Source organism: Gorilla gorilla, chromosome 17 (assembly GCF_029281585.2).
Source record: "Gorilla gorilla gorilla isolate KB3781 chromosome 17, NHGRI_mGorGor1-v2.1_pri, whole genome shotgun sequence".
NCBI classification, from domain to species: domain Eukaryota; kingdom Metazoa; phylum Chordata; class Mammalia; order Primates; family Hominidae; genus Gorilla; species Gorilla gorilla.
Window position 1 is genome coordinate 67,353,741 of NC_073241.2, and position 27,688 is coordinate 67,381,428.

The 27,688-nt window shown below is 34.9% G+C and overlaps 1 long non-coding RNA gene across 1 annotated transcript; it reads right to left on the reverse strand.

The window, feature by feature from the left end:
- Positions 1 to 1,408: 1,408 nt before the first annotated feature.
- LOC129528355 (uncharacterized) lies at positions 1,409 to 27,688 on the reverse strand. The gene is made up of 2 exons (XR_008673615.1): positions 27,563 to 27,688; positions 1,409 to 1,903 (listed from the first exon to the last, which is right to left on the reverse strand). It is a non-coding gene; the product is annotated as an uncharacterized lncRNA (long non-coding RNA).

Below are 27,688 nucleotides of genomic sequence, written 5' to 3' on the forward strand. Positions count from 1 at the left end.
TTCTTGTGCCAATTCTTTCCATAGATTAAAATTTGGGGAGAACAGAATGGAGTAATTGTCACCTCTAATCACTAAGCCTCAGATATAGTCAAATTTGAATGAACCGTTATTTAAGTTAACTTTATTTTTCTATACTAGGCTTCTAAAGAGATGATTGACCTAAAAAAAGCTAAAGTATGGGATTTTAATAAGAAAAATTTCAGAATTAATACATATTTGGCTTAACTTTTAATCTCTTAAAGGTGAGAATGAGAAGGGGGGTGTTAGTGGTTTGATAAAAAGGAAAAGGAAGAAAATTCTATATCCATCTTAAAAAGTGGGAGAGTTAATTCACTAGTGGGTTGTAAGAGGATCTCTGGATAGTACTGAAGGCCTACCTGAAGTGTGTGATCATATTTTTAAAGTGAAACCAGTAAAGAAGTTGATATAAAACTTACCAGTAATTACATGACTCTTTCTGCCTTCTCCTTCTTGAAGATATAACGAGTCTTCTGAATTATACCTCTCTCCTACACGTGTGTGTTTGTGTAGTCACCATATACATGTGTAGCCCTAAACCAAATGTTGCTTAGTTTGCCTGGCTTTGAGCTATAAAATATATTAAATGTGTTCTTCTGTGACTTAATTTTGTCCCATACTATATTTATTAGCTACATCCATATTGTTGCTTAGGGATGTGACTCATTTATTTCCATTCAGTGTATAGATTTTCATTGTTTTTGCTATTACAGAAATGCTGTATGGCCATTCCCATGCAGATCTCTTGGTGTGCGTATGCAGTTTCTCTGAGTTATTTACCTAAGAATGAAATTGCTGGCTTATTGAGTAGACACAAGTTTAAGATAATGCCAAATTTTTTCCCAAATTGGTGGTAGAAATTTTTACTCTCTCCAGTAACGGTTTGTACCAGTTGCTTAGATACAGGCACTAAACAGGTGGAAGGACAGGTTCAACCAGATTGAGGATTCCCCCAGTGACTGTGATAGAAGGGGCAAGGGAAATAAGATCTTATCAAGGGAGTGATTATATGTTAAGTTCCATGGAAATTATACTGAGTAGATTATGAAGTAAAGACCTGAGTGAAGGACGGACAAGAAAAGACTGGTATAGGGTCCTTTCACCTTCACTGCAGAGTGGTAGGTGGGGAGATACAGTTTCACCCTTGGGCACAGAACCAAATGGAAATCTTAAAATGGAAGCTTTAGACTTCAGCCAAAGGGAGAATGGAGTATGTAGACAGAATTGGGAGGAGGCAGAAAAAACTTCTTGGACCTATTAAATGCATAGTTTTGCTTTTTAGTCAGAAATTTCTGTACTACTTGAAGTATGAAAACAGTTAAATATCATGAGGTAAGCTTTTATATTCAGGCATTCGAATGGCCTGAATGAGAGCAAAGGACTATCATCGTGAGTTTAAACCCACTAAGAATATTTATTTGTACTATGTGCATGAAGCAAGAACAACGTCAACATGAAAACAACAAAAAAGGAAAACAAAGAGTGTTCAATTCACTTGGAGAAAGTCATTCAGCTCACAGTTTGAAAAATGAAAGTGCAAAACCAGGTCTGTGAACTCTAAGACTGAGGGTCTTACAAGGTTATGTGTCTGGAGTGGTGATTCTTAAGCATTTCTGCTATGAACTTCTTGAGAATTCAGAGGAAACTATGGTGTCTCTGCGGAGGACAAGCATAGATTTGTAAAACACTACAATTTGCATTCCATTTCAGGAAGTTCCACAGCCTCTGAAGCTCCATCTTTGGATTCCCTCCTGCACCCAGGGCAGAAACATTACAGAGGAAGTTTGTGCAAGTTGTATACTGCAAGGAGGGTGCAGGCTGGAGAGCAAAGGGATGACAGAAGTCTTCTGGTCCTCCATCTGCCAAACTAGGCGCAGGTCAGCAACTGTATTCAAAGAAAGAGAAAGAAGTGCCATTTTCTAATCAATTTACCCAAAGAAGATATATGTTTTTTATTTCTCAAGATGAACTAGCAACAAGCCCAGATTAGACCTCATGTTATTGATGGTCCTAGTGGTTGATTTAATAATTTTGTGTAATGGCTTCATTTTCAACAAGTTTGTCATTAGAAATTTAGCATATACAGGCCTTTGATTGTCAGCTATATTGCCATGTGTCAGTCCTGTCCCCCTTGGTTATGTTTTCAAGTACCTGGAGGCCATGGGTGATTTCTGGACATTGTCTCTTCCCCAGCACACAGTAGTGTCTTTGTAGACTAAGATGCTCAAACAACATTTGATGCTTAATTTTGATTACTGATTAATATATGAAGTAAATCTAAAAGAAACTTTAAAAACAACTGATTGTTTGACAGAGTGTAGGTGTTTCAAGGTTTTATTTTTAATCTTAGCTGGTTTTTTTTTTTGGAGAAGTTAATGCAGCCCTAGGCTGTAAAGAATGAAATTCACCCTGCTCTTGTGTTGCATTAGTGATGTTTCTGCTGTCAGGGGTTGGAAAACAGTAACTTGGAAACTAGAGGGGGTTGTGACCAGCAAGTAGGGCAGATGGGATTATGTTATTGAAGAGAACCAGAGAGGTTTAATCCAGTTTCCACCAGATGCCAAAACATACTCTAAAAGAGGAATTTTCTCGAGATTGAGAGTGATGGAAACAGAATCGGAGACACTTAAGGAGATAAATGAGTGGGAGAGATTTATTGATGAAGCATGTGTAGAACTAAATGTGGAAGTTAAAACAGCAGAAAATGAGGTCCAGGAGAGGAAATTGAGGGAAGAGGCAGCATGTGTCAGGAGAGGAGGAGCTCATGGGGAACATGAAGTAAAAGCAGAGCTGTGGGAAGAATCACAGCAGGGAAGGACAGCAGAGCTGGGATGATCTGGCAAATCCACTCTTCAGGGCACTGGGGATGCAGCCTTGGTCTCTGACACCAGGAGTAAGTTGTGGGTCAGAAAATTGTCCCTGGGGGAAATATAAACTTATTTATGCTTTTATATAGTTCTATCAAGCCAAATTTCCAAACCTTATAGGTGCCCAGTGGATGTCCAAATAATTGAATTACTGCAAGAATGGTCCATTTGCAGGTCATTTGAAAGTGGGCTTCAGGGTCCAGAGTTAACTTTGAGACTGAGTGCATGCTGATTCTCAGATATTTGAAGCAAGTCTTAAATTATAACAACAGCCTGTGAGAGAGTAATTACAATAGAGCCCCAGGAGAGGAAATTGAGGGATATACTCAATACACTGTGCTCCTATGTCATTTTGTGATTTAGTTTTTATTCAAAGCCTTTTCATCTCCTTTGGCTCCGTGGAACTGATACCCTAGGAAGAGCAGTGAGGCATGGCACCTACAGGAGTATAGAAGAAAATGTGGACCAGGCTTGGGGTCAGATGAGTACATGGCCCACTATGCTGTTAATTGCAGATTTTTGGTTTCAGTTATTGAGTGCTGTGTAAAAAATCACTCTGAAGCTTCGTGCTTAAAAAACAAAAGCTCACTCATCTGGTTGCAATCAGATGGCAGCTACAATGGTAAGTAGGTCCAAGATGACCTTGTTCACATTTCTGTGGCCTCAGCACTGGAGTTTTATCCTCCTGGGTCCCTTACCATGCACTGATATGGCTCAGCTTTCCTACAGGGTAGCAGCAGCATCCCCAGAAAATAGAAGTTGCTGCTTCTTTAACTTTTATTTTAGGTTCAGGGGTACATGTGCTTGTTGGTTATATAGGTAAACTCATGTCACAGGGGTTTGTTGTACATATTATTTCATCATCCCATTACTAAACCTTATACCCACTAGTTATTTTTTCCTGTTCTTCTCCCTCCTCCCACCTTCTAGCCTCAAGTAGGCTCCAGTGTGTGTTCTTCCCCTCTATGTGTCCATGTAGTCTCATCTTTTAGCACCCACTTATAAGTGAGAACATGCAGTATTTGGTTTTCTCTTTCTGTATTCGTTTGCTAAGGATAAAGGCCTCCAGCCCCATCCATGTTCCCGCAAAAGACATGGTCTCATTCTTTTTTATGGTTCCATGGTATTCCATGGTATATATGAACCATGTTTTCTTTATCCAATCTGTCATTAATGGTCATTTATGTTGATTTCGTATCTTTGCTATTATGAATAGTGCTGCAGTGAACATTTGTGTGCATGTGTCTTTATGGTAGAATGATTTATATTCCTCTTGGTATATACCCAGTAATGGGATTGCTGGGTCACATGATGGTTCTGTTATAGCTCTCTGAGGAATCGCCGTACTGCTTTCCATAATGGTTGAACTAATTTACCTTCCCACCAACAATGTATAAGCATTCCCTTTTCTCTACAACATCTCCAGCATCTGTTATTTTTTTTTGAATTTTTAATAATAGCCATTGTGACTGGTGTGAGATGGTATCTGTGGTTTTGATTTGCATTTCTCTAATGATCAGTGATGTTGAGCTTTTTTTCATATGCTTCTTGGCCTCATGCATGTCTTCTTTTGAAAGTGTCTGTTCATGTTCTTTGCCCACTTTTATTTATTTATTTATTTTTTTTTTTGGATGGAGTCTCGCTCTGTCGCCCAGGCTGGAGTGCAGTGGTGCAATCTTGGCTCACTGCAAGCTCCACCTCCTGGGTTCATGCCATTCTTGTGCCTCAGCGTAGCTAGGACTACAGGCGCCTGCCACCACACCTGGCTAATTTTTTGTTATTTTTAGTAGAGACGGGGTTTTGCCATGTTAGCCAGGATCTGCCTGCCTTGGCCTCCCAAAGTGCTGGGATTACAGGCATGAGCCACCGTGCCCGGCCCTTTGCCCACTTTTTAATGGGGTTGTTTGTTTTTCTCTTGTAAATGTGTTTAAGTTCTCTATAGATGTTGAATATTAGAACTTTGTCAGATGCATAGTTTGCAAATATTTTCTCCCATTTTGTAGGTTACATGTTTTCTCTGTTGCTAGTTTATTTTGCTGTGCAGAAACTCTTAAATTTAATTAGATCCCATTTGTCAGTTTTTGCTCTTGTTGTGATCGCTTTTGACATCTTTGTCATAAAATATTTGTCCATTCCTATGTCCAAAATGGTATGGCTAAGGTTGTCTTTCAGAGCTTTTATAGTTTGGGGTTTTACATTTAAGTCTTTAATCCACCTCATAGAAATAAAAATAACCATCAGAGACTACTACAAAAACCTCTGTACACACAGACTTGAAATCCTAGGAGAGATGGATAAATTCCTGGACACACACATCTTTCTAAGACTAAACTAGGAAATTGATTCTCTGAACAGACCAGTAATGAGCTCTGAAATTGAATTAGGAATAAATAGCATACCAAGCCACAAAACCCAAGGACCAGATGGGTTCACAGCCAAATTCTACCAGACATACAAAGAAGAGCTGATACCATTCCTACTGAAAATATTCTAAACAATTGAGGAGGAGGGACTCCTCCTTAACTCATTCTATGAAGCAAGCATCATCCTGAATCCAAAACCTGGCAGAGACACAGCACAAAAGGAAAACTTCAGGACATTATCCTTGATGAACACTGATGTAAAAATCCTCAACAGAATACTTGCAAACTGATTCAAGCAGCACATCAAAAAGCTAATCTACCATGATCAAGTAGGTTTCATCCCTGGGATGCAAGGTTGGTTCAACATATGCAAATCAATAAAGTGATTCATCACATAAACAGAACTAAAGACAAAAACCACAGGATTATCTCGATAGATGCAGAAAAGGCTCTTGATAAAATTCAGCATCCCTTCATGTTAAAAAATCCCAGTAAACTGGATATTAAAGGAACATTCCTCAAAATAATGAGAGCCATCATCTATGACAAACCCACAGCCAACTAATGGGCAAAAGCTGGAAGAATTTCCCTTGAAAACCAGCACAAAAAAGGATGTCCTCTGTCACCACTCTTATTCAACATAGTATTGGAAGTCCTGGCCAGGGCAGTCAGGCAGGTGAAAGAAATAAAAAGGAACCCAAATAGGAATAGAGGAAGTCAAGCTATCCTTGTTTGTAGACAACATGATCCTGTATTAGGAAACCAAATAGTCTCAGCCCCAAAGCTCCTTAAGCTGATAATCAACTTCAGTGAAGTCTCAGGGTAAAAAAAACAAATGTATAAAAACCACTAGCATTCCTATACACCAAGCATAGTCAAGCCAGGAGCAATCCCATTCACAGTTGCCACAAAAAATGAACAAAATACCTAGGAATACAGCTACCCAGGGAGGTGAAAGATCTCTACAAGGAGAGTTACAAAACACTGCTCAAAGAAATCAAAGAAAACACAAACAAATGGAAAAACATTCCATTCTCATGGATAGGTTAAATTAATATCATTAAAATGGCCATACTGCTCCGAACAATGTACAGATTCTATGCTATTCCTATTAAACTGCAAATGACATTTGTCAAATAACTAGAAAAAACTATTTTAAAATTCATATGGAACCAAAAAAAGAGCCTGAATAGCCAAGGCAATCCTAAGCAAAAAGAACACAGCTGAAGGCATCACATTACCCGACTTCAAACTATACTATACAGTAACCAAAACAGCATGGTACTGGTCCAAAAACAGGCACATAGACCAATGCAACAGAATAGAGAACCCAGAAATAAGGCCACACATCTATGACCATCTAATCTCCAACAAAGCTGACAAAAACAAACAGTGGGAAAAAGACTCCCTATTAAATAAATAGTGCTGGGATAACTGGCTAGCCACATACAGAAGACTGAAAATGGACCTCATCCTTACATGTATACAAAAATCAACTCGAGATGGAAGTTGGTGCCTCTTACGTGCCTGATTCCAGAGCTCACACGACTTCATTTCACCCCATCTGTTTGGACAAAGCAAGTCCAAAGGCCAGGCCAAGGCCAGGGCTGGGTAAATGGATTTCCTCTCTTACTGGGAAGAGCTTCAAAACCTTGCAGCTGTGATTTCCAATCTACCGCAATTGTCACTTTATGGCAACGTCACTCTTCAGGGACACACTGTGACTCCACTATCTCCATTTAATAATCTCACAATCTTGAGATAACAAACACAAATACCTTTTAATCAAACCATTGGCATCTATTAATATGTGCTTCTCCTTTTAGCCTCACTCCTCACTCTAGACCAACTGAAGGAGAATCTTGAGAGCTATAGCCCAGACTTTGGCATTTTTAGCAAGGACCATAGCTGACTCAGATACCCATTGATGTTTTAGAACCATTATAATAATGTTTAGATGTACCAAGGAATGCCCAGAGAAAAGTGACTTGCCTATTCTCCTCCTGTTTCTCATTTTGTAGAAAATCACGATAATAATCACCTCCTAGTGTTTTTATGACATAGCTGTGAATAAATGTTGGAAAAATATACGCAGCATGGAACAAATGAGAACTTTCATTGTTATTTTTACTATTGTTATTAGTGTAGTTATTAACATCATGAGTATTAATAGAAGAACAATGTGAACTCCACAAGGATAAGAAATGTTTGTGGTTTAAAACTATATTTAGAATAGTATTTGGCATAGAGTAGATGTTCAATACTTATTTATTGCGAGCATAACACTTACTAATAGAATCTATCAAGTGCTTATTATTTTTTTAATAGAAAATGCTGTCCATGATAACCCTTTGGCAAATATTCTCTTCATCCATCTTTTACGCATGCTGTTTCATATGACTTGTATAATTTATCATGCTTCTCATGTGTACAGGGCAAAACTGATGCATGGTCCCTGCCCTCATTGAGTGTAAACCTCACAGAAGCAACAAGAAACATGCACTTAGAAAAGATGTGTTTGCTTCCTGTCAAATCATTGCTTTTAATGGAGAGTTCTGTATATGATCTGCGGAGCATTACAGCTTCGGATGATGACAAAGATTTTACAGAGAACATGGAACCTGTCCTGGCCTTGGAGAGATTCAGAAGAGACAGTGGGGAAGTCAAGAACAGCATGAATGAAAGTGTAGCTGTGGTAATGAACAAGGGCTTTTGTGGGGAAATGAGAGAGCTGTGTGGGATAGAGGCATAGGACAGGCAAACGTCGGATACAGGATTGTAGAAGTGGACTGAGCTCAGCATGTGGGAATTAGAGGCCATGACCTTCACAAAGGCTTTTAAGGAAGAGAATGTTGTTATAAAATGTGTTTGGGCTTGCAAGACCAATTCAGGTGTGTATCCGGAAGGCAAGGGCCAGGCTGACTTTATCTGGGGTCAGATTCCTGATTGCTCTGAGTAAACAGGGGCTGGCTTGAGGAAGATATCTGGACAGAAGACCATAAACAGGTATCTCCTCCCTCATTCTCTGGTTCCCCTCTCCATCCACATACCCAGATCACAATTGCAGTTTTGCTGCAATCACATTTCTGCCAGGAAAACTTCCCCACGTTTTAAATTCCACTTTGATCTACTTCTTGTTCCAGTTCCCAATTAAAGCTGCAGTTATAGAACTAGGTGTCCTGGCTCAGTGTGAAATACTATGAAATTTGTAGTAATTAATGATCAGTATGATAGCTATGAGTTATTAATGACATTAGAAAGAGCAAGATAATGTCATCGTTACATCTTTATAACAGTGTGAGGAGGTATAAAAATAGCAATTGCCATAATGATAGCTTCTGTAATAGGGAGATAGAAGGTATTTTTGATAATAGATCAGTGAGAAAGAAAAGCTGAGAAGTGTCTGAGAAGATGAATGAATGTAGAAAGTTGTTAGTGATCTGGAAAAAAGCATGAGCCTAGAAGGACCATGTAACTCAAATAACACATCCTCTGAAAATATTAGCATTAGTCAACAGAGCTGCTTGGACCTCAGTAGGCAAGGGATGGAGTGTTAGGGCTTCCCTCTTGACTGGGGGAGCGGGAAACCAACGGTGGTGCCAACAGCTCCTCAATACACAAGAGATTTCATTGTGTTTAAACCCCTAATTGTGAAAACATGCAAACAAGTAAAAGAAAAAACACATAGAAATAATTATATTAAAATTATAAAACACATATTACAAACATTTTAAATCTTCACTGAAGGGCTTTAAAAACTACAAATAGTCATTTTATGCTCCCAGATGAGAAGATGTGAGTGCTAATATCCATTTTCCCCAATTAAATAACACATTTGATACTTTCAAGCAGAACAATCCATTTTAATGGTAACCAACATTTTAAAATAAATTTACCAAGTAAATTCTCGAGTACATATGGTACAGAAAATGTCTGTCTATTTAACATATTTTCCAGAAAGTATAACATGAGTAGTGTTCCAGATATTAACACATATTAAAAATGTTAGTAATTAAAACAATTGACATTGTTGTAAGATAGATGAATGGAGGAAAAAAACAAATAAATTTATTCATATTATTGTGGAAATGTACCTAGTTATAGCTGATATTTTAAATCAGTATAGAAATAGTAGACAGAGAAAAAAATGTTTGGGATATTTGGAAATGTATTTGGAAAACAGAAAGTAAGTTTCCATATTTATGCATGCCTTATAGATAATAAGCCAAAGTGTAAAAAATAATGTGATTACAGGAACATTTAAAATTTTTAGTGATATGGTAGAAAATTGTTTAACATTGAAACAAAGAAGTCCACCTTAAATGAGATATAAAGACAGATGTTGAAAATCACTGAATAATTTGATGCATTAAAGAAAAAATAATACAATTTGGAAAGAAGAGAGCCAATAATTTAAGTACAGTCACAAAAAAGAAATCAAAATAAAGAATAGATATATCAAGTGCCTGATTTTACATTTAATACAAAAATAAAAATTAAAAGATATGTGATAATTGGATATGTAACATTTTAAGGCAAAATAATGATTGAGAATTTGAGGAAATAAATATTAACTTATCTTTGAAAATGAACTGTAAAAATGGTAAAATATTTTTGTAGAATGTAAATTAGTTTTTAAAATTGTCTCAGCAAAATTGAATTTTTTTTCTGATGGGCATTTCTTTGAATTTTAACACAGAAATAGATTTATTCCATTCTGTTGTTGTGTGGTATGCCACTATATGGACAAACAGATTATTTAGCCATTCTCCTATTAAAGGATGTCTCTATGATTTCCCCCTTTCATTCCTGGCATTGGTAATTTGTTTCTTCTCTACTTTTGCTTTCTTACTAGAGGTGCATTAATTCATTTGATCTCTTCAAGGAACCAGCTTTTGTTTTCATTAATTTTCTTTATTGTTTTTCTGGTTTTTATGTAATTGCTTTCAGTTTCTAGTTGTTATTTTTTTCCTTCTGTTTGTTTCGGACTTATTTTTTCTTCCTTTTATAGTTTCTTTAGGTTTATTTTGCTCTTCTTTTTATAGTCTTTTGAGGTGTAAGCTTAGATTATTGATTCAAAGAAACTGTTTTCTAACAGAAGTATTTGATGTTATGTAATTCCCCCTAAGCCATGCCTTAGCTGTATCATGCTAATTTAGATATGTTGTATTTTCATTTGTGTTCAAAAAGTTTTCTAGTTTCCCTGGAAGTATCAATAATTTATAACCATGTTGTCTAAGTTTCAATTATTTGGAGATGTTCATGTTATTTTTCTGTCATTGACCTGTGATTTCTTTTCATTATTGTGAGAAAATATACTTTGTATGATTTCAGTTTATTTAAACATGTTAAAGTTTATGACCCAAAATATAATTTATCATGGGGAATGTTTCATGTATATTCTATTGTTGATAGAGTACTATGTAAATGTCAAATTGTTCTGGTTAGTTGATGGTATTATTCAATTTTTTTAAATCCTTGTTGATATGTTTTTTGTTTACCAGTTCTGTCTATTGCTGGGTGAGGAGTGTTGAAATCTTCAATTATTACATGCATTTGTCTCTATTAATGTGCATTTATAAATGTAAGGGTTTTTTTTTTACAGACTCTCAATTCTATTCCATTCATCTGTGTCTCTCCTATCTTTATCCTAGTATTACATTATCATGAGTACCATAATTTAGTGTTAACTATTGGAATTGGAAAGTGTGAATCTTCCAACTTTGTTCTTTTTTCGAGATTGATTTGGCTGTTTTGAATTTCATGCATCCTCATGCTAATGTTAGACTAGCTGGTTAATTTCTTTTCACTTTTCCTCAAAAGACAAGAAAAAGGCCAGTTGTCATTTTGCTAGCAGTTGCATTGAATCTATAGATCAATTTCAGAAGTATTCTGGTCTTAAAGGTATTGTGTCTTCTGACCCTACTATTCCAAGAATATGGGATATGTGTGCTATGCTTATATTGACCTTTTGTTCCCAACTCTGTTTAATTTCCTTACTTTTAGAAATTTTTCTTATTGATTTGTTAGTGTTTCTACACAAATGATCATGCTGTTCATGAATGAAGTCTATTTTAATAGTTTTTCTAAACTTTATGCTGTTTATTTTCTTTAATTATTTATAGAACTACCAGTACAATATTACATTAAAATAAAGAGAGCTAATATACTTGACTTATTCGGATCTTAGGGGGAAATATTCAGGTTTTTATCATTAATTTGTTGTTACCTATGGATGTTCCACTGATGTCTATGCATTAGATTAAGAAGTTACTTTCTATTTATTATTTGCTAAAATATTTTATTATGAATGGATGTTGAATTTTATTATACGCTTTTCAGAGTCTATTGGGAGGATCACAAATATTCTATCATTAAGATAAATTATATTGATCAATTTTTGAATATTCACCCAATCTTGCTTACCTATGTTAAAATCCATTTTAAATATTAAATTTTTATATGATGTTGGATTTTATTTGCTAATATTTTGTCAACTATTATCCTTCCTTTCTTTCTCCCTTCTTTTATCTTATTTTCTCTCTCTCTTTCTCCTCTCTGGAACAGGGTAATGTTGGTCTCAAAAAACGTGTTAAAAAATGTTCCTTCAACTTATATTTCTGAAAGAGGTGAATAGGATTAGAATTATTTTATTCTTAAATATATGATAGAACTTACTAGTGGGGCTATTTGAGCCTAGAATTATCTGTGGGAAAGGTGTGTTTTTTTTTCTTTTTCTTTTTTTTTTGTGTATGTGTGTGTGTTTGAAATTAATAATTTAACTTCTTCAATGGATAGAGAAATACTACTTTTTATTTGTTTAGTTTTAGTGATTTTTATTTTTCAACTATTTTGGCCATTTAATCTAAATTTGTAAAATTATGAATATAAAATTGTTCATAATACTTATTTAGTATCTATAGAATCTGTAATGATAAACTCTAATTATTGACATTGATAATTTGCATCTTTTTTCTGATTATTCTTGATCAAACTTGACAAAGCTTTATAATTTTATTAACTTTTTAAAAACTCTAAATTTTATTGCTTGTCTTTTTTATGTTTTTAGTTGATAAGTCATTGATTTCTGCTTATTGTTTTTTCCTTTAATTTGTCTTATAGTTACATTGCTCTTTCTTTTTTTGCTTCCTAAGATGGAAGCTTAAATCATTTTTGGACTTTATTGCCTTTTGGCATAAGTATTTAAAATTACATATTTAATATCTACTTAAGGTGCATCTTACAAATATTTATTTTGTTTACTTCATAACATATTCCAATTTTCTATATGGTTTCTTTGTTTGCTATGGTTTATGTATGAATGTTTTATTTGATGTCATAATATCTTGATATTTATTTTATTTTTTTCTGATTTCTTAATTTCTAATTAAATTCCATTGTGTCAGAAAAAAATTCTCTATATGATTTAAATATTTTAAATATATCAAGGCTTGTTTTGTCACCCAACACACGTGGTATATATTATTAAATGTTAATGGGCACAGGAATATAATGTGTATTCTGCTGTTGGTTGGAACGCTCCATAAAGTTCAAATTTGCAAAGATTGTCACAGAGTTAAAGTCCTTCCTATCTTCAATGGATTTTCTGTTTATTCTATCAGTTATTGACAAAAAATATTGAAGCTTTAGATATAATTGTTAAATTTTCTATTTTTGCTTTCAGTTTTATTAGTTTTTTTCTTCATGCATTTTGAAGATCTGTTATTGTGTGTATACATGTTAAAATTGTGGTATCTTGTTGAACTGACACTTTTATCATTAAAAATATTCTTCTTTATTCCTGGTATTATTTCTTGTTTTGAAATCAAACTTGCCTCGTATTAATATACCCAGTGTGTCTTTATAATGAATGTGGGTTTCTTATAGAAAATGTATAGTACTGTCTTACATTTGTAGCCAAACTTACAACATTTTTCTTTTATTTGAAGAATTTAGATGGTTTCCTTTAAATGAAGTTACTAATTTGGTTGTGTTAAGTCTATCAACATATTGTTTATTTCATCTGTTTTTGTTCTTTGCCCCCTTTTCCCACTTTCTTTCTAATGTTTTAAAGATTACATTTTATGTACAAAATTAGGTTATTAAAAACATCGCGTCACTTTAATTTTAGAGTAAGGTTGAAAAAATTATAACCCGTGGACAAAAACTAGCCAGCTGTTATATAAAGTTTACGAAAACACAGGAATGCACCTTTGTTTACGTACTGGGCATAGCTGTTTCATGCTACAACAATAGCGCCGAACAGCTGCAACAGAAACTATATGGCTCACAAAGCCTAAAATATTTGCTGCCTGGCCTTTCACAGAATAAGTTTGCTGATCCTGCTCTGGAATAAATAATATACACTTTTAAATTATTATTATTTGAGCTATTTTACCATTTCACATATAAGTTTTAACTACAACATACTTTTATTTCTCTTCTCCTTTGTGCTATTTTCATAAAAATTACTTACATATATAAGACCTAGAAATATTTCCACTACTTTTTCTTTAAATAGTGAAATATTTGTAAACATCAAGAAGACATAGAAATAAGGACCTACATGTGTGCTCATACTTTCCAGTTGGAATTATTTTATTTTTGCTTTAAAAACTTCTGTTATTTTTTTTCAGGCAGGCCAGTTTTGTTTGCAATAATTTTTCTCATTTTTTTGTTTTTCTAAAAATGTCTTTAATTTGCCTTAATATTTGGGCAAATTATAGGTTGACAGGATCAGCACTTTGAACACATTATTCCATTGACTTCTGTCTTGCATAATTTTTTATGCAAAGTCTGTGATTATATTCTCTTTGTCTCTTTCTGTTTTCCCCCTTCTGGATGCTTTTAAAACTTTATCTTTGTTTTTCATTTACAGAGATTTAATTATGTTGTGTCTTGGTGTGATTTTTCTTTGTGTTTATCCTGCTTACATTTTAATGAAGTAACTGGTCTCTGAGTTTATAATTTTTATAAAATTAAAAAAAGTACCATTATTTCTTCAAATAATTTCTATGTTCCTTATTCCTTATGAAACTTCAATTACTAATATATTAGACCTCTTAATATTGTCCCACAGGTCAAAGATACTCTGTTCATGTTTGTTTTTTAAATTTTTTTCTGTGTTATTTCATTTTGAATAATTTCTATCACTGTCTTTAAGTCCATTGACATTTCTTCTGTAGAAATGGTTTACTGTCCAGAAAATCCAGTGAGATTTTCATTTCAGACAGTGTATCTACATCTCTATATGTTCCATTTTATTCTCTCCTCATTCATTTTTTTTAAATAGCTATTTTAAAGTTCTTCCCTACTAATTCCATCTCTCAAAAAATTATTTCTGAATCTTTCTGTTTACTAATTTGTTTTCTCCTGGTAATGTGATGTTTAGAGTATTAAGTGTATGAAATTTGTTTTCCTTCTATAGAAAACTTTGCTCTTTATTCTGTTAGATAGTTAAATAATTGTTTAGTTCATTTCTATGTTTTTGAATCTTGCTTAGTTAGTCAAGGTCTAGAGTAGCCTTTAATCTGGGAGTGTTTAGCTGGCTATTGAGGTATGACCCTCTTGGTGTTCCTGTTAAATGCCATAAGTAATGGTTATCTTCTTTGGCTGAACAATTTTTGGTAGGAACTGAAGCAATTCCTGGTATGCGTGATTTCCGGAATCTAGACGGCTTACCTGACCTATTGTTCACCATATCCAGCATGTATTATTATTCAGCTCAAGGAAAAATATGCACATTTTAAAGTTGTTTTTCTCCATGGTTTCTTTCATTCTGGAGCTCTGCCCTGCAATTTCTGGCCACCTATGATTCCCTGAACTTTAATCTCTATCTCCTCAACTCAATGAGACAGCAATGTTCTGCTTGGAAGCTTTCCTTCACTCCAGTATGGAATGTTCCCCTCCATAGAACAAAGCCAGGACAATGTTGGGCTCAACTCTTTGATTCCCTTCTCTAAGGGATTAGAGTTCTGCACTGCTAGTTTTTTAATGTCTGGAAAAGTGTTGTTTTATATATATTTTTTCCAGTTTTCTTGTTTAACATCAGAAATTAGATACAGTTCCTGCTACTCCATTATGACCAAAAATGAAAAAAGTAAAGTCTTTTTAAAAGTAAATTGGAAGTATCTAAACAAAATTTCCATTTATATTTTATATATAGGGCCTCCCCTAAACATTGGCAGGGTCTGATATAAAAGCACAAATGGAGGAATTTATATCATATGTCAAAATATTTAAAAGTTATAAATCAAGCTAACATAATGTTACATGAAATATATTCTATCAACTTGACAAAAATAACTAAATAGAAATCTGGAAGGCCAGTTTGAAATTTGCAGTTCCCAGACTCCTTCAAGTTCCATCCTAGTCATCCCTTTCCCCTGAGCACTTTAAGGAGCCTTTTACATAGGCATATGGAAGCTATGCCAGCAAGTCTGTGGTTGTGTACAAACCTAGTCTTGTCTTCCCCAGGGTGGCAGTGGAGTGGTGGGGAGGTGGTTATGAATGAAAGTGAGTTTTTCTGTTTTTGTTTTCATTGTATACTAGGCATGGTTTGAATATTTTATAAAAAACAGTGATTTCATTTAATGTTTGTAAAATTATATATACACACATATGCATATATATAAACCTTCTTCAAACATGTAACTTTAATGAGAAAGTCTATGAAATCCATAACTGAAATTGCTTTTTTCCCCTTCAGTATAGGTGCATTTACCAAACTCAACGGTCCAAGCTAATGTAAATTATTTTGTATACATATGACAGGATGAATGAATGTGTGTGTGTGTGTGTGTGTGTGTGTGTGTGTGTGTGAGAGAGAGAGAGAGAGAGAGAGAGAAAGAGAGAGAATTCATATAATAAAAATGGACCTTTGTGACGATTTTACCAAACCTTATTCATTGAAATACTGCTTGGTGGAAAAAAGTTACATTTGATGTAAACCACTCCCTGAACCAAAATAAATAAATGCAAATATATAAAACACCCATTCCTTGACTATAATAGATATTCAATAATATTAGACTTCCACTTCTTCCACCCTCTCAGTTTCTTAGAAATCATACATATTAATGACACTTTCCTGAAAATATTTCTCAAATTTGTAGGCATTATAGACTCAAAAGCGCAACATTGCAGGCCTAATAGAGAATGGTGGATCATAACAAAGATAACGAAAGTTTGTAGCACATGAGACCTCAGATGAAATCATATTTGTAAAACTTTCTTTTTTTCTGCTCTGAGCTACTGTTATTTGGAAGGACAGATGGTAAAACCAGACCACTGTAGTCTGAGAATTTGGCCTGTGTAAAGAAAACCCAAAGGGGAACATGGCTATAAGATAATCACTCATAAAAGATAGCTAAATTTCAATAATTTAGCTTCTACCAGAGGTCTATGGAAATAGGAGTGGAGTGAGAATGGAAGGAATGGATGTAGTCTCAGAATCCCCATTCCATTCTTCTTTTGGAGGGGCTGGCCCAATATTTTAACACACCCTAGATCTCCAGTTAAATTTCAGGATATTATCCAGGGTGTCAACAAGACAAGTTGATAAGGAACTCCCTGCAGATGTGCCTCTTCCTGGTCTGGCTTGAATATGGACCTTTTCCAAAGTAAAGCATGAGCAACTTTGTTTTTTGCAGTTGTGTATAGTTTGATGACTCTCAATCTCTGACCCTCCACTCTCTCAGTGCTGATCAATGTCTGCACTCCTTGAAGGTCAGGGCTTCTGCAGAGTGCCTGGATTAAGGTCTTGATGTCAGAGCCTGTTATCTGCTGCAGAGCCCCTAATGCCATTAGCAGGAAAATGAAAGAAGCTTCCAAATAACCTTCAGATCGATGCTAACGTTATAACTTCTAACAGCTGCTGCTCAGCTTCTTTATTTGTTAAGACCTCCTCCTGTGTGAAACTTTCTTGACTCAAGTTTAATTCTGTCAATTTGACAAAGATGTTTCCAGCAACTGTTCGCTATTCAGGCCTGGGCAAAGCCTTAGAAAATAGAAACATATATGATGGAGTAGGTCATTTCCGTCAAGGTAATAAACATTCCATTAGAAAGATAAAAATCGCAAAGCATTTAAAGGGCTGTATATGCCCATAATGATTTCAATAATAAAATGGAAATTTTCAAAGTGGTCAAAGGAGAGATATTTATGTTGGTAGTGTTGGAAGGAAGAATTTGAGGAAGGAGGGAGAGAGAAAGTCTTCTACATGGGAGTAGTAGCCTGTGGAACACAGGATTGCTATTTCTTGGGTCTATGACACAAGACAGAACACTCTCCAGTGCATTGTATTTCCAGCTCCTTCTCATCAAGTCTCAGTACAAGAATGACAGAAACTTTCACAGAGCAACTCTATTTCTACTTGAGGGCGCCTCAGATTCTTGCAGTGAAGGGAGAAAAGAGAAAATTGTAAAACTCTAATAGTTGTTTTCTTTGTTTTAGGAAAAACAGGGCAATAGAAATGTGGCCCTCTTTCACCTGCCTTATAAAGTTCTATAATGAAACCTTTCCCGCATTGATGTAAAAAAAAATCAATAGGTAGGAATTTAGCAGTCTAGTAGCCCTTCTTCACACTGTTAGGGCTGACAGATCTAGAATGGTGTCTGCCAACCTTTTCTTGAGGGTCAGCCATTACTGATGACTCCAAGGTTTAGGGACCCTAAAAATGCTTCATGGGAGAAATCAAAATACTTAGTTGGACAATTAGAATTCTCAAAAATCTAGGCCACTCTCTTATTTTTATAGTCTCATCTTTTGTCCCCGTTCTATTTACATATTGCATTATTGGCATTCTCATCGCCAAAATATCTTTGTGCATAACATGGGCTTTATTTGCTCACCATTTCCCTACCTTGAAGGCTCTTTCTCAATGTTTTCTCAATGTAAAGACTTACTCTATTAAGTCTTTGCTGGCAACTCCCATACACAGTAAACTCTAATTTTTCTGCAAGTCTGCATTCCTGACTTTTTCAATCATTTATCTGGTACTCATTTAACATCTTCTGGAATTTCTTATATTATGGCTTACCCCATATTAATTTTCTGTGTATGAATGTCCTTCCATGTGTGCTAATTTAGTTTCACATGTGAAAACATAAATTCTTGTGTATAGGACATGTATTTAGATCCTTTTCTAGAATCTAAGCACTTTTTTTGTATGTCTTTTGGGATTCCATACCCACCTGATTTGTTTCCTACTCTTTGACTAAAGCATTTCCACCTGTATTTGCCTCCACTCCTTTTCTCCAATTAGTAGAGTTCTGCTCTTGAACCTCCACTATTCTCTATCTACACTAATTCCCCAAGTAATTTAAACCAATCTCATGTTTTACTATCTCTTCACTATTGACTTTCAGCTGTATGTCTAAATACAGACCTTCTCTATGAACCCTATGAATCATACATCTGCAAAGAGAAATGTTTTGGCACTATTTTCTCCTTATTTGTACATATTCATTTTCTCTAATTGCCTTTTGATGAGTAAAGTTGCTTAACTTTAATGAAGTTAAATTTCTCAGACCTTTTAATTTTTTTCATTTATGTTTTTGCTGTCCAGATCCTATCTAAGAAGACTTTTCCTATCCCCAGGACACAAACATTATTCTATACCTTCTTTGAAGTCGTTTGTAGTTTTAGTTTCTATGTTTAGGTCTTTATTTTTGTGTTTTTTGACATGGAGATTGAGATTTATTTTTCTATTTCATATGTGTGCTGCAGGACAATTTGACTTACCTTTTTTTGCTATCAATTGCTTTGGAAACTTGGTTGAAAATCAGTTGATCTATGCATGTATATTTATGCCAATTCCATATCGTCTTGAGTATTTTATATTAACTCTTGATTTTAAGTGGTTTAAATTTTCTTTTTTTTCTTTATCAAAATTATTTTGGCTATTCTAGGCCCTTTGTCTTTTCACATGTAGTATAGAATTAACTTGTAAACCTCTATAACAAAGCCTGCTGTGATTATAATTGAGATTACTTTAAATTTATAGGTCAATTTTGGAAAAATTGGATATCTTAAAATTATAAATTCTTAAATCATAGTCTTTCAATCTGTGAACATGATAGATTTCTCTATCAATTTAGATCTTCCTAATTACTCTCAGTGTTTTGTACCTTGTAGTATAGCAGTTTTGAACAGTTAAAATTCTTCTAGGTTTTTTTTTTTAATTTTTTGAACAGAGCTAAAGTTTCTCGAGGTTTTTTAATGCTAATATAAATCACATTTTTATCTCATATCCCAATTACTGCTGCTAGTAATAGAAATATAATTAATACTTGTACATTAATTATGTAACCTAAGCCCCTGCAACTCATGTATTCTTTCTAATATTTTTTGTTTCTGCTTTAGAATTTTCTTTATAAAAATTATAAAATATGCAAGTAAAGGCAGTTTTTGTCTCTCTTTCCAGATTGTACAACTTTAATTCATCTTTCTTACCTTATTACATTGGCCAGGAACTCTAGTATAATGCTAAATAGAGGTGATGGAAATAAAAATTGCACCCTTGTTTTTGATCTTACAGGGGAGGAGTTTACCACTTCACGATCCAGCCTGTATGATTTTATAGTTTCACTTCAGCAATTTTAGAAAGTTCCCCTCAAATTCCAGTTTGCTTAGAATTTTTTAAAAATATGAATGTGTGTTTAATTTGTCAAAAGTCATTTCCACAATATTAAATTGCTCATGTAAGTTCTCTTCTTTATTGTGTTGAAATAAAAATACATTAATCAATTTTAAAATATGTTAAATAAAGTTTATAGGAGGTCATTCATTTGGAGTGACCTCCTGCACTGGGTCCAATAGATCAAAGCAAAATGGAGTCACTCATGATGAAGTCCCATGCCACCACAACAGAAATAAGTTGTTTATTTGAACTTCTAAACAATCAGGGGAGAGAGAGAGAGAGAAGGAGAGGGAGAAGGAGAAGGACAGAATAGCCAAAACTCTAAACAGGCCAGTTTTAGCCTGCGTGATTAGTTAGTCTTCTCTACTTTAATCTTCCTTTCTTTTTTTTTTTTGAGACAGAGTCTTGCTCTGTTGCCCAGGCTAGAGTGCAGTGGTGCGATCTCGGCTCACTGCTAGCTCCGCCTCCCGGGTTCACACCATTCTCCTGCCTCAGCCTCCTGAGTAGCTGGGACTACAGGCGCCCACCATCACGCCCGGCTAATTTTTTGTATTTTTAGTAGAGATGGGGTTTCACTGTGTTAGCCAGGATGGTCTCGATCTCCTGACCTCATGATCTGCCTGCCTCGGCCTCCCAAAGTGCTAGGATTACAGACGTGAGCCACCGCGCCAAACCTCTGCTTTAATCTTTACATGAAAAGTAACTTTGAAATCATCAGTTTGCTTTCGTTCTCTGTTTCTTCTTTCCTCCACCATTTTTTGTCTATAAAGCCAGGTTCCTCCACTTGGCATATAAAAAGACTCATTGTGTCTGAATGAGGTGTTGCCTAACTCTACAATAATAAATAAAAGCCAATTAAGATCTTAAACTAAATTTGTTGCAATTTTGTCTTTGGACAAATATTAAATCAATATTGCATTCCTGGAATCAACTTTGCCTGTTCAAGGTATATAATATATTGCTAAATTAAGTGTGATATTATTTTATTGAAAAATTTTTATGTCTATATTCTTAAGAGATGTCTGTCTTTAATACAGGTGCACCCAACACAGGAACTCTTAGAGACCTTCAAAGAGACTTAGACTCCTACACAATAATAGTGGGAGATTTAAACACCTCACTGACAATATTAGAGAGATCACCAAGACAGAAAATTAAAAAAGATATTCAGGACCTGAACTCATCACTGGATCAAATGGACCTGATAGACATCTACAGAACTCTCCACCCCAAAACAACAGAGTATGCATTCTTCTCATCACCACATGGCATAGTCTGTAAAATTCATCACATAATCAGTAGTAAAACATTCCTCAGCAAATGTAACAGAACTGAAATCATAACAAACAATCTCCTGGACTACAGTGCAATCAAATTAGAAATCAAGACTCGAGAAATTTACTCATAACCGGTGGGGTTTGGTGACTCACACCTGTAATCCCAGCACTTTGGGAGGCTGAGGCGGGTGGGTCACGATGTCAGGAGATCGAGACCATCCTGGCTAACACAGTGAAATGCTGTCTCTATTAAAAATACAAAAAATTAGCTGAGCGTGGTGGCGGGTGCCTGTATTCCCAGCTACTCAGGAGGCTGAGGCAGGAGAATGGCGTGAACTTGGGAGGTGGAGCTTGCAGCGAGCTGAGGTTGCCCCACTGCACTCCAGTCTGGGCAACAGAGAGAGACTCCAACAAAAAACAAAAAACAAAAAACAAAAAAAAAAGAAAAAAAAGAAATTTACTCATAACCATACAATTACATGGAAATTGAACAACCTTCTCCTAAATGACTTTTCAGTAAATAATAAAATTAAGGCAGAAATCAAGAAGTTCTTTGAAACTAATGAGAACAAAGATACAACATACCAGTATCTCTGGGACACAGCTAAGGCAATGTTAAGAGGGAAATTTATAGCACTAAATGCCCACATCAAAAAGTTAGAAAGATCTCAATTTAATAACTAATATCGCAAATAAAAGAACTAGAGAAACAAGAGCAAACCAGTCCCAAAGCTAGCAGAAGACAAGAAATAACCAAAATCAGAGCTGAACTGAAGGAAATTAAGACACACAAAACAGATTGGAAAGATCAATTAATCCAGGAGCTGATTTTTTGAAAAAATTAATAGACCATTATCTAGACTAATAAAAATGAAAAGAGACAAGATTCAAATAAATACAATCAGATACAATAAGGGGGATATTATCCCTGACCCCACAGAAATACAAATAACCATCAGAGATTATTATGAACACCTCTATGCACATAAACTGTAAAATATGGAAGAAATGGATAAATTCCTGGATACATGCAGCCTCCCAAGACTGAACCAGGAAGAAATCAAGTCGCTGAACAGACTAATAATAAGCTCTGAAACTGAGTCAGTAATAAATAGCCTACTAATCTAAAAAAGCTCAGGACCAGAAAAATTCACAGCTGAATTCTACCAGATGTACAAAGAAGAGCTGCTATTCCTGCTGAAACTATTCCAAATAATTGAGGAGGAGGGACTCTTCCCTAACTCATTCTATGAGGCCAGCATCATTCTCATACCAAAACCTGGCAGAGACACAACAACAACAAAAAAGAAAACTTCAGGCCGATATCCTTGATGAACATGGATGGAAAAATCCTCAAGATACTAGCAAACCGAATCCAGCAGCCCATCAAAAAGCTTATCTACCATGATCAAGTAGGCTTTATCCCTGGGATACAAGGTTGGTTTAACATATGCAAATCAGTAAGTCAGTAACATATGCAAATATGCACATAAACAGAACTCTTTAGGTCTGTTAGTCTTTACAAAACCACATGATTATCTCAATAGATGCAGAAAAGGCTTTCAATGAAATTCAACACCCAACTTTTCATGATAAAAACTCTCAATAAACTAGGTATTGAAGAAACATACCTCAAAATAATAAGAGCCATTTATGACAAACCCACAGCCAACATCATACTGAATGGACAAAAGCTGGAAGCATTTCCCTTGAAAACTGGCACAAGACAAGGATGTTCTCTCTCACCACTCCTATTCAACATCCTATTGGAAGTCCTGGCCAGGGCAATCAGGCAAGAAAAAGAAATAAAAGGCATCCAGATAGGAAGAGAAGATGTCAAACTATCCCTGTTTGCAGATGACATAATCCTAAATCTAGAAAACCCCATAATCTCAGCCTAAAAACTCCTTCAGCTGATAAACAACTTCAGCAAAGTGTCAGGATACAAAATCAATGTGCAAAAATCACTAGCATTCTTATGCACCAACAATGGTCAAGCTGACAGCCAAATCAGGAATGCAATTACATTCACAATTGCCACACACACACACACACACACACACAAAATACTGAGGAATACAGCTAACCAGGGAGATGAACGATTTCTATAAGGAGAAACACAAAACACTGTCTTTAATATTCCAATTTTTTGTAATGTCTTTCTCAGATATTGGAATCACAATTATGTTGCCTTTATAAAATGGGATGGAATGTTTTTATTCCTACCCTATTTTTTAAAAGAAATTTGTCTTAAATACATGTTTGGTAGAATTCTCAAGTAAAATGATGGGACCTGGATGTGTGTGTGTGTGTGTGTGTGTGCGTGCATGCGCACATGCATGCATGTGTGTATGTGTGTAATATTTGTTAAATTCACTGTTTTGATAAATATAGAAAATTCAAAAATTTTATTTGGTAAGTTATCCTTTCAGAATATTCTTATTTTATCCAAATTATCATGTTTATTGGCATATCACTCATATATTTTATTACCTTTTTGATATTTCTAGCACTTGTTGTAATCACTGATGTTAATAATTTTTCTTTTTTCTTTTTTTAATTTTAATTTTTAATTTTTATTATTTATTTATTATTTTTTATTATACTTTAAGTTTTAGGGTACATGTGCACAACGTGTAGGTTTGTTACATATGTATACATGTGCCATGTTGGTGTGCTGCACCCATTAAATCATCATTTACATTAGGTATATCTCCTAATGCTATCCCTCCCCCCTCCCCCCACCCCACAATAGGCCCCAGGTGTGATGTTCCCCTTCCTGTGTCCAAGTGTTCTCATTGTTCAATTCCCACCTATGAGTGAGAACATGCGGTGTTTGGTTTTTTGTCCTTGCAATAGTTTGCTGAGAATGGTAGTTTCCAGCTTCATCCATGTCCCTACAAAGGACATGAACTCATCCTTTTTTATTGCTGCATAGTATTCCATGGTGTATATGTGCCACATTTTCTTTTCTTCTTAATCTGTCTTGCTAGTTTTTATTTTATTAATCCTTTACAATAACTAGGTTTTTGTCTTTTAAATTGTCTGTATTTTGTCTGTTTTCTTTTTTTTAGAATCCTGCTTTTATCTTATTATTGTCTTTCTTATCCTTTGAGATTAAATAGCTTTTCATATACTCCCTTAGTTTAAGTTTGAGATTGAGATAATTAATTTTGTCTTCTTTGCTCTTCTAAGACCTGTGTTAGCTGCATCCTGTGGATTCTGATATGCTGCATTTTTACTACTGTTCATTTCGAAAATAATTTTCTGATTTTCCTTTTGATTTCTTTTCCGTCTTTCTACCTACTCTTCATAGGTTATTTAGAAATGTGTTTTTCAATTAATAAATATTTGTAGCTTTCTGTGTATTTTTCCATTAATTTTAAAATTATTTTTACTGTGTTAAAAGAATATACTCTGTAATATTTAAGGCTTTTGGTATTTCCTGGCACTTTCTCTTTTTTGTTGCTTAATATGTTATTTGTTTATTTTTTTCTGATCTTGAAAAGAATGTATATTCTTTTTTTGTCTGGTTTAGTGTTTTTTAAGTATTTATTAAATTAAGATCATTGATAGTATTGTTTTGGTCGTATATGCCATCACTAATATTTTATCTAATACTTACTGAGAGACAGATACTAAAATTTGCAGCTGTGATTGTAGATTTTTTTATGTCTCTCTTTAATCTTTAGTTTCCATTTAATTCCTCTGTTGGACTTATATACCACTAAGACTTGTATACCATTTTGCATTAATTTTAAATAATTTCTCTTGGGATTACACTATCATGATGCCACTCTTGAGCTCCCTTCTTTCATACCTCGCTCAGTACGTTCTCTTCAGTCTTCATCAAATTCTGTTCACTGTACTTTGAAAATACATCCAGAATTTGACTTCTCCAAATTATCTCCACTGGAGCCATCTTGGTTTATTTTTCCTTTTACTTGAGTTACTGTAAAAGCCTTGACGATTTTTTTTCTGCATTTTTGCTCCTTTTTAGTGTATTCCAAACAAAAGCCAAGTGATCTTACTGAACTGTAAGTGGGATCACCTCACTTCCCTGTTTCTCACTCTCAGCATAAAAGCTGAGGTATTGCCAGGCAGTGCCAAGCCTGTGTGATCTGCTCCATCAGCATCCAGCTACCCTTTCATCCTGATCTTCATTACTTCCTCCTTCCACACTCGAATCTGAATTTAAAAAATCTTTGCCTTTTCTTTAACGTAACAATCAGGCCTCTACTTCAAGGCCTGTTGTTTGCTATCCTCTCTGCCTGGAACATCCCAGCTCCATGATTCCTGTAGCTACCTTCCTTACTTTCTTCAGATTTTCACTAAAATGCCATATTCTCAGGAAGTTTTCATTTGCCAACCTTAACTAAAATGTTCACTCCTCTTAGTCATCCTGTCCCTATTTCTGGCTTTAGTTTTCTCCTCAGAATTTATAGCTATTTAACATGTTATTGATATTTAGTTTACTTATGTATTTATTGTGGACTCCATTGCCTTCCCCCACCCTCATTAGATCATAAACTTTTTTAGGGCAGTGATTTTTTATTGATTTCATTTACTATTCTGTTTTCTCCCTAATGCCTAAACTAATGCCTGACATTCTGTTAATGACAAACCTTGAGGTGCCAGATAGTCTTCTCGGGTCAGGGTATATACTTTTTTTGTATTTTTTTAGTGGTTCTGATTTAATAATCTTTGATAAATGGTGAATTAATCTTACCTGAAGTATCTGTAAATGAAGGTGATTTTGCTTCCTCCCTGGGTACCTTGTTTCCAGAGTCCTAACTGTTCCAATAGTTACAAGGATTTTCCTAATAATTAACCTAAATTCTCCCTCTGTTGAAACAGAAGCCCCATTAGCTCCTACTCTGTCCTTGTTGGCTAATGAGAATAATTGGTCTCTATCCCTTTTATGGACTCACTCTTCTGTATTTGTGGATGTCTGTGGTGCTTCTTCTCAGCCATTGGTCAAGGAAGTGTGTCAGCAGGATGGCCACATGGGGACCAGCTGGTCCCAGAACAGGCATACATAGCTCATCTCCCCACAACAGGAACCAGGAGCAAATGAAAGTTATTTTAAATAGACAGTGAGTTTATGTGGTGAAGGGGCCCATGTCATGGATTGGATTTGGATCTTGTATTGACAAATTGGCTTTTAAAGAAACTTAAAATTTGAAAGCAGCAACTGAGCTCATTTGGAGCTTTGTTTTTGTTGACAATTAAGATGATAGCAAGGACTTCTCTGGATGCCCTGCCTCCTTTCTTCAGAAAGATATATATTTTTAATTATCAAAATATCACATTTTTAATGAAGAAACAGAAAGGTATTTTCTAAGTGTCAAACTACGAATCCTTTTGTAAATTTTCACACTGTTCCCAGGCTCTGGGCCCTAAATGCATTTTCTAAAGTATCCTGTGCTTACAAAATTATGTAGAATATTCTCCATGTTGAGTTAACCATTTTTCACCTCCTAAAATTTATTACTATTTACTTTTTCGGTCTATATAAGGATATCATTTCTGAATGCAGTTGCTTCCTCATCCTTTTTCTTTAAATTACACCCCGATGTTCACCATGAAGTTGCCTATTTATTTATAAGTATAGTCAAAGATAATACAAGGAAAATAATTTCACTTATTTACTTTATTTTTCCTGCAATTTCATTTAAATGGTTGAATCAACATAGAAAGAGAGGGTAGTGTGATGAATAGAAAGAACCCTGACTCACAGTTGGAAGACGTGAGTTGAAATTCTACCTCTTTCATTTAAGAGCAGTGTGGCCCTTAAAGTAAAGTAAAGAACTCCTTACTGAGCTCTTGTTACCTCATGATTAAATGATGTTTTAGGCCAGATTAACTCTAAGGTTCTTTTTAGTCCTTCAGTTTTATGATTCTATAAAGAAGGACAATTCCAAAAATCTTATTACCATGTTTAAGTTTATTATCCATACATATAAGGTTAATTAACAAGATTGGTGGAGAGCTGTTGTGGAGTAGAGTTCACAATAGAGTGAACAAGAAACTATCCCTATGAAAAACTATGGACGAAAAACTAATTTACACGAATTCTTTTTTTCCTTCCACGGAGACAACTAGATACTTTTTATTTTCTAAAATTAATAGTACCAATTGGCTAGTATTAATGAGATATGTATTGAAGAACTTTTGACATTTCTTCGGTGCTCTATGTTGCACTATTTGGTATTAAACAGTCAGTGAACGAGCAGCTGGTGTTTTATCTCAGGTCAAGATTTCAAGCCCTGTCAAATGTGTGATGGAAACTTCAGAGTTACAGCTGCTTATCCTTCATGACTTGTCACCCGAGATTAACACCATTGTCTAAGACTAAGCTAGTGACATACTATAAAAACTTATGATGGCACTCACTGTAAATCAGAAGTCACAGCTGGTCCACCTGTCTGAGTCCTGTTTTCTGTTGCTTCAACACTTATCTACATCATATTAGAGAAGGTCAAGCTGCCAGCCATGCCATCTCACTGTATAGCAAACTGC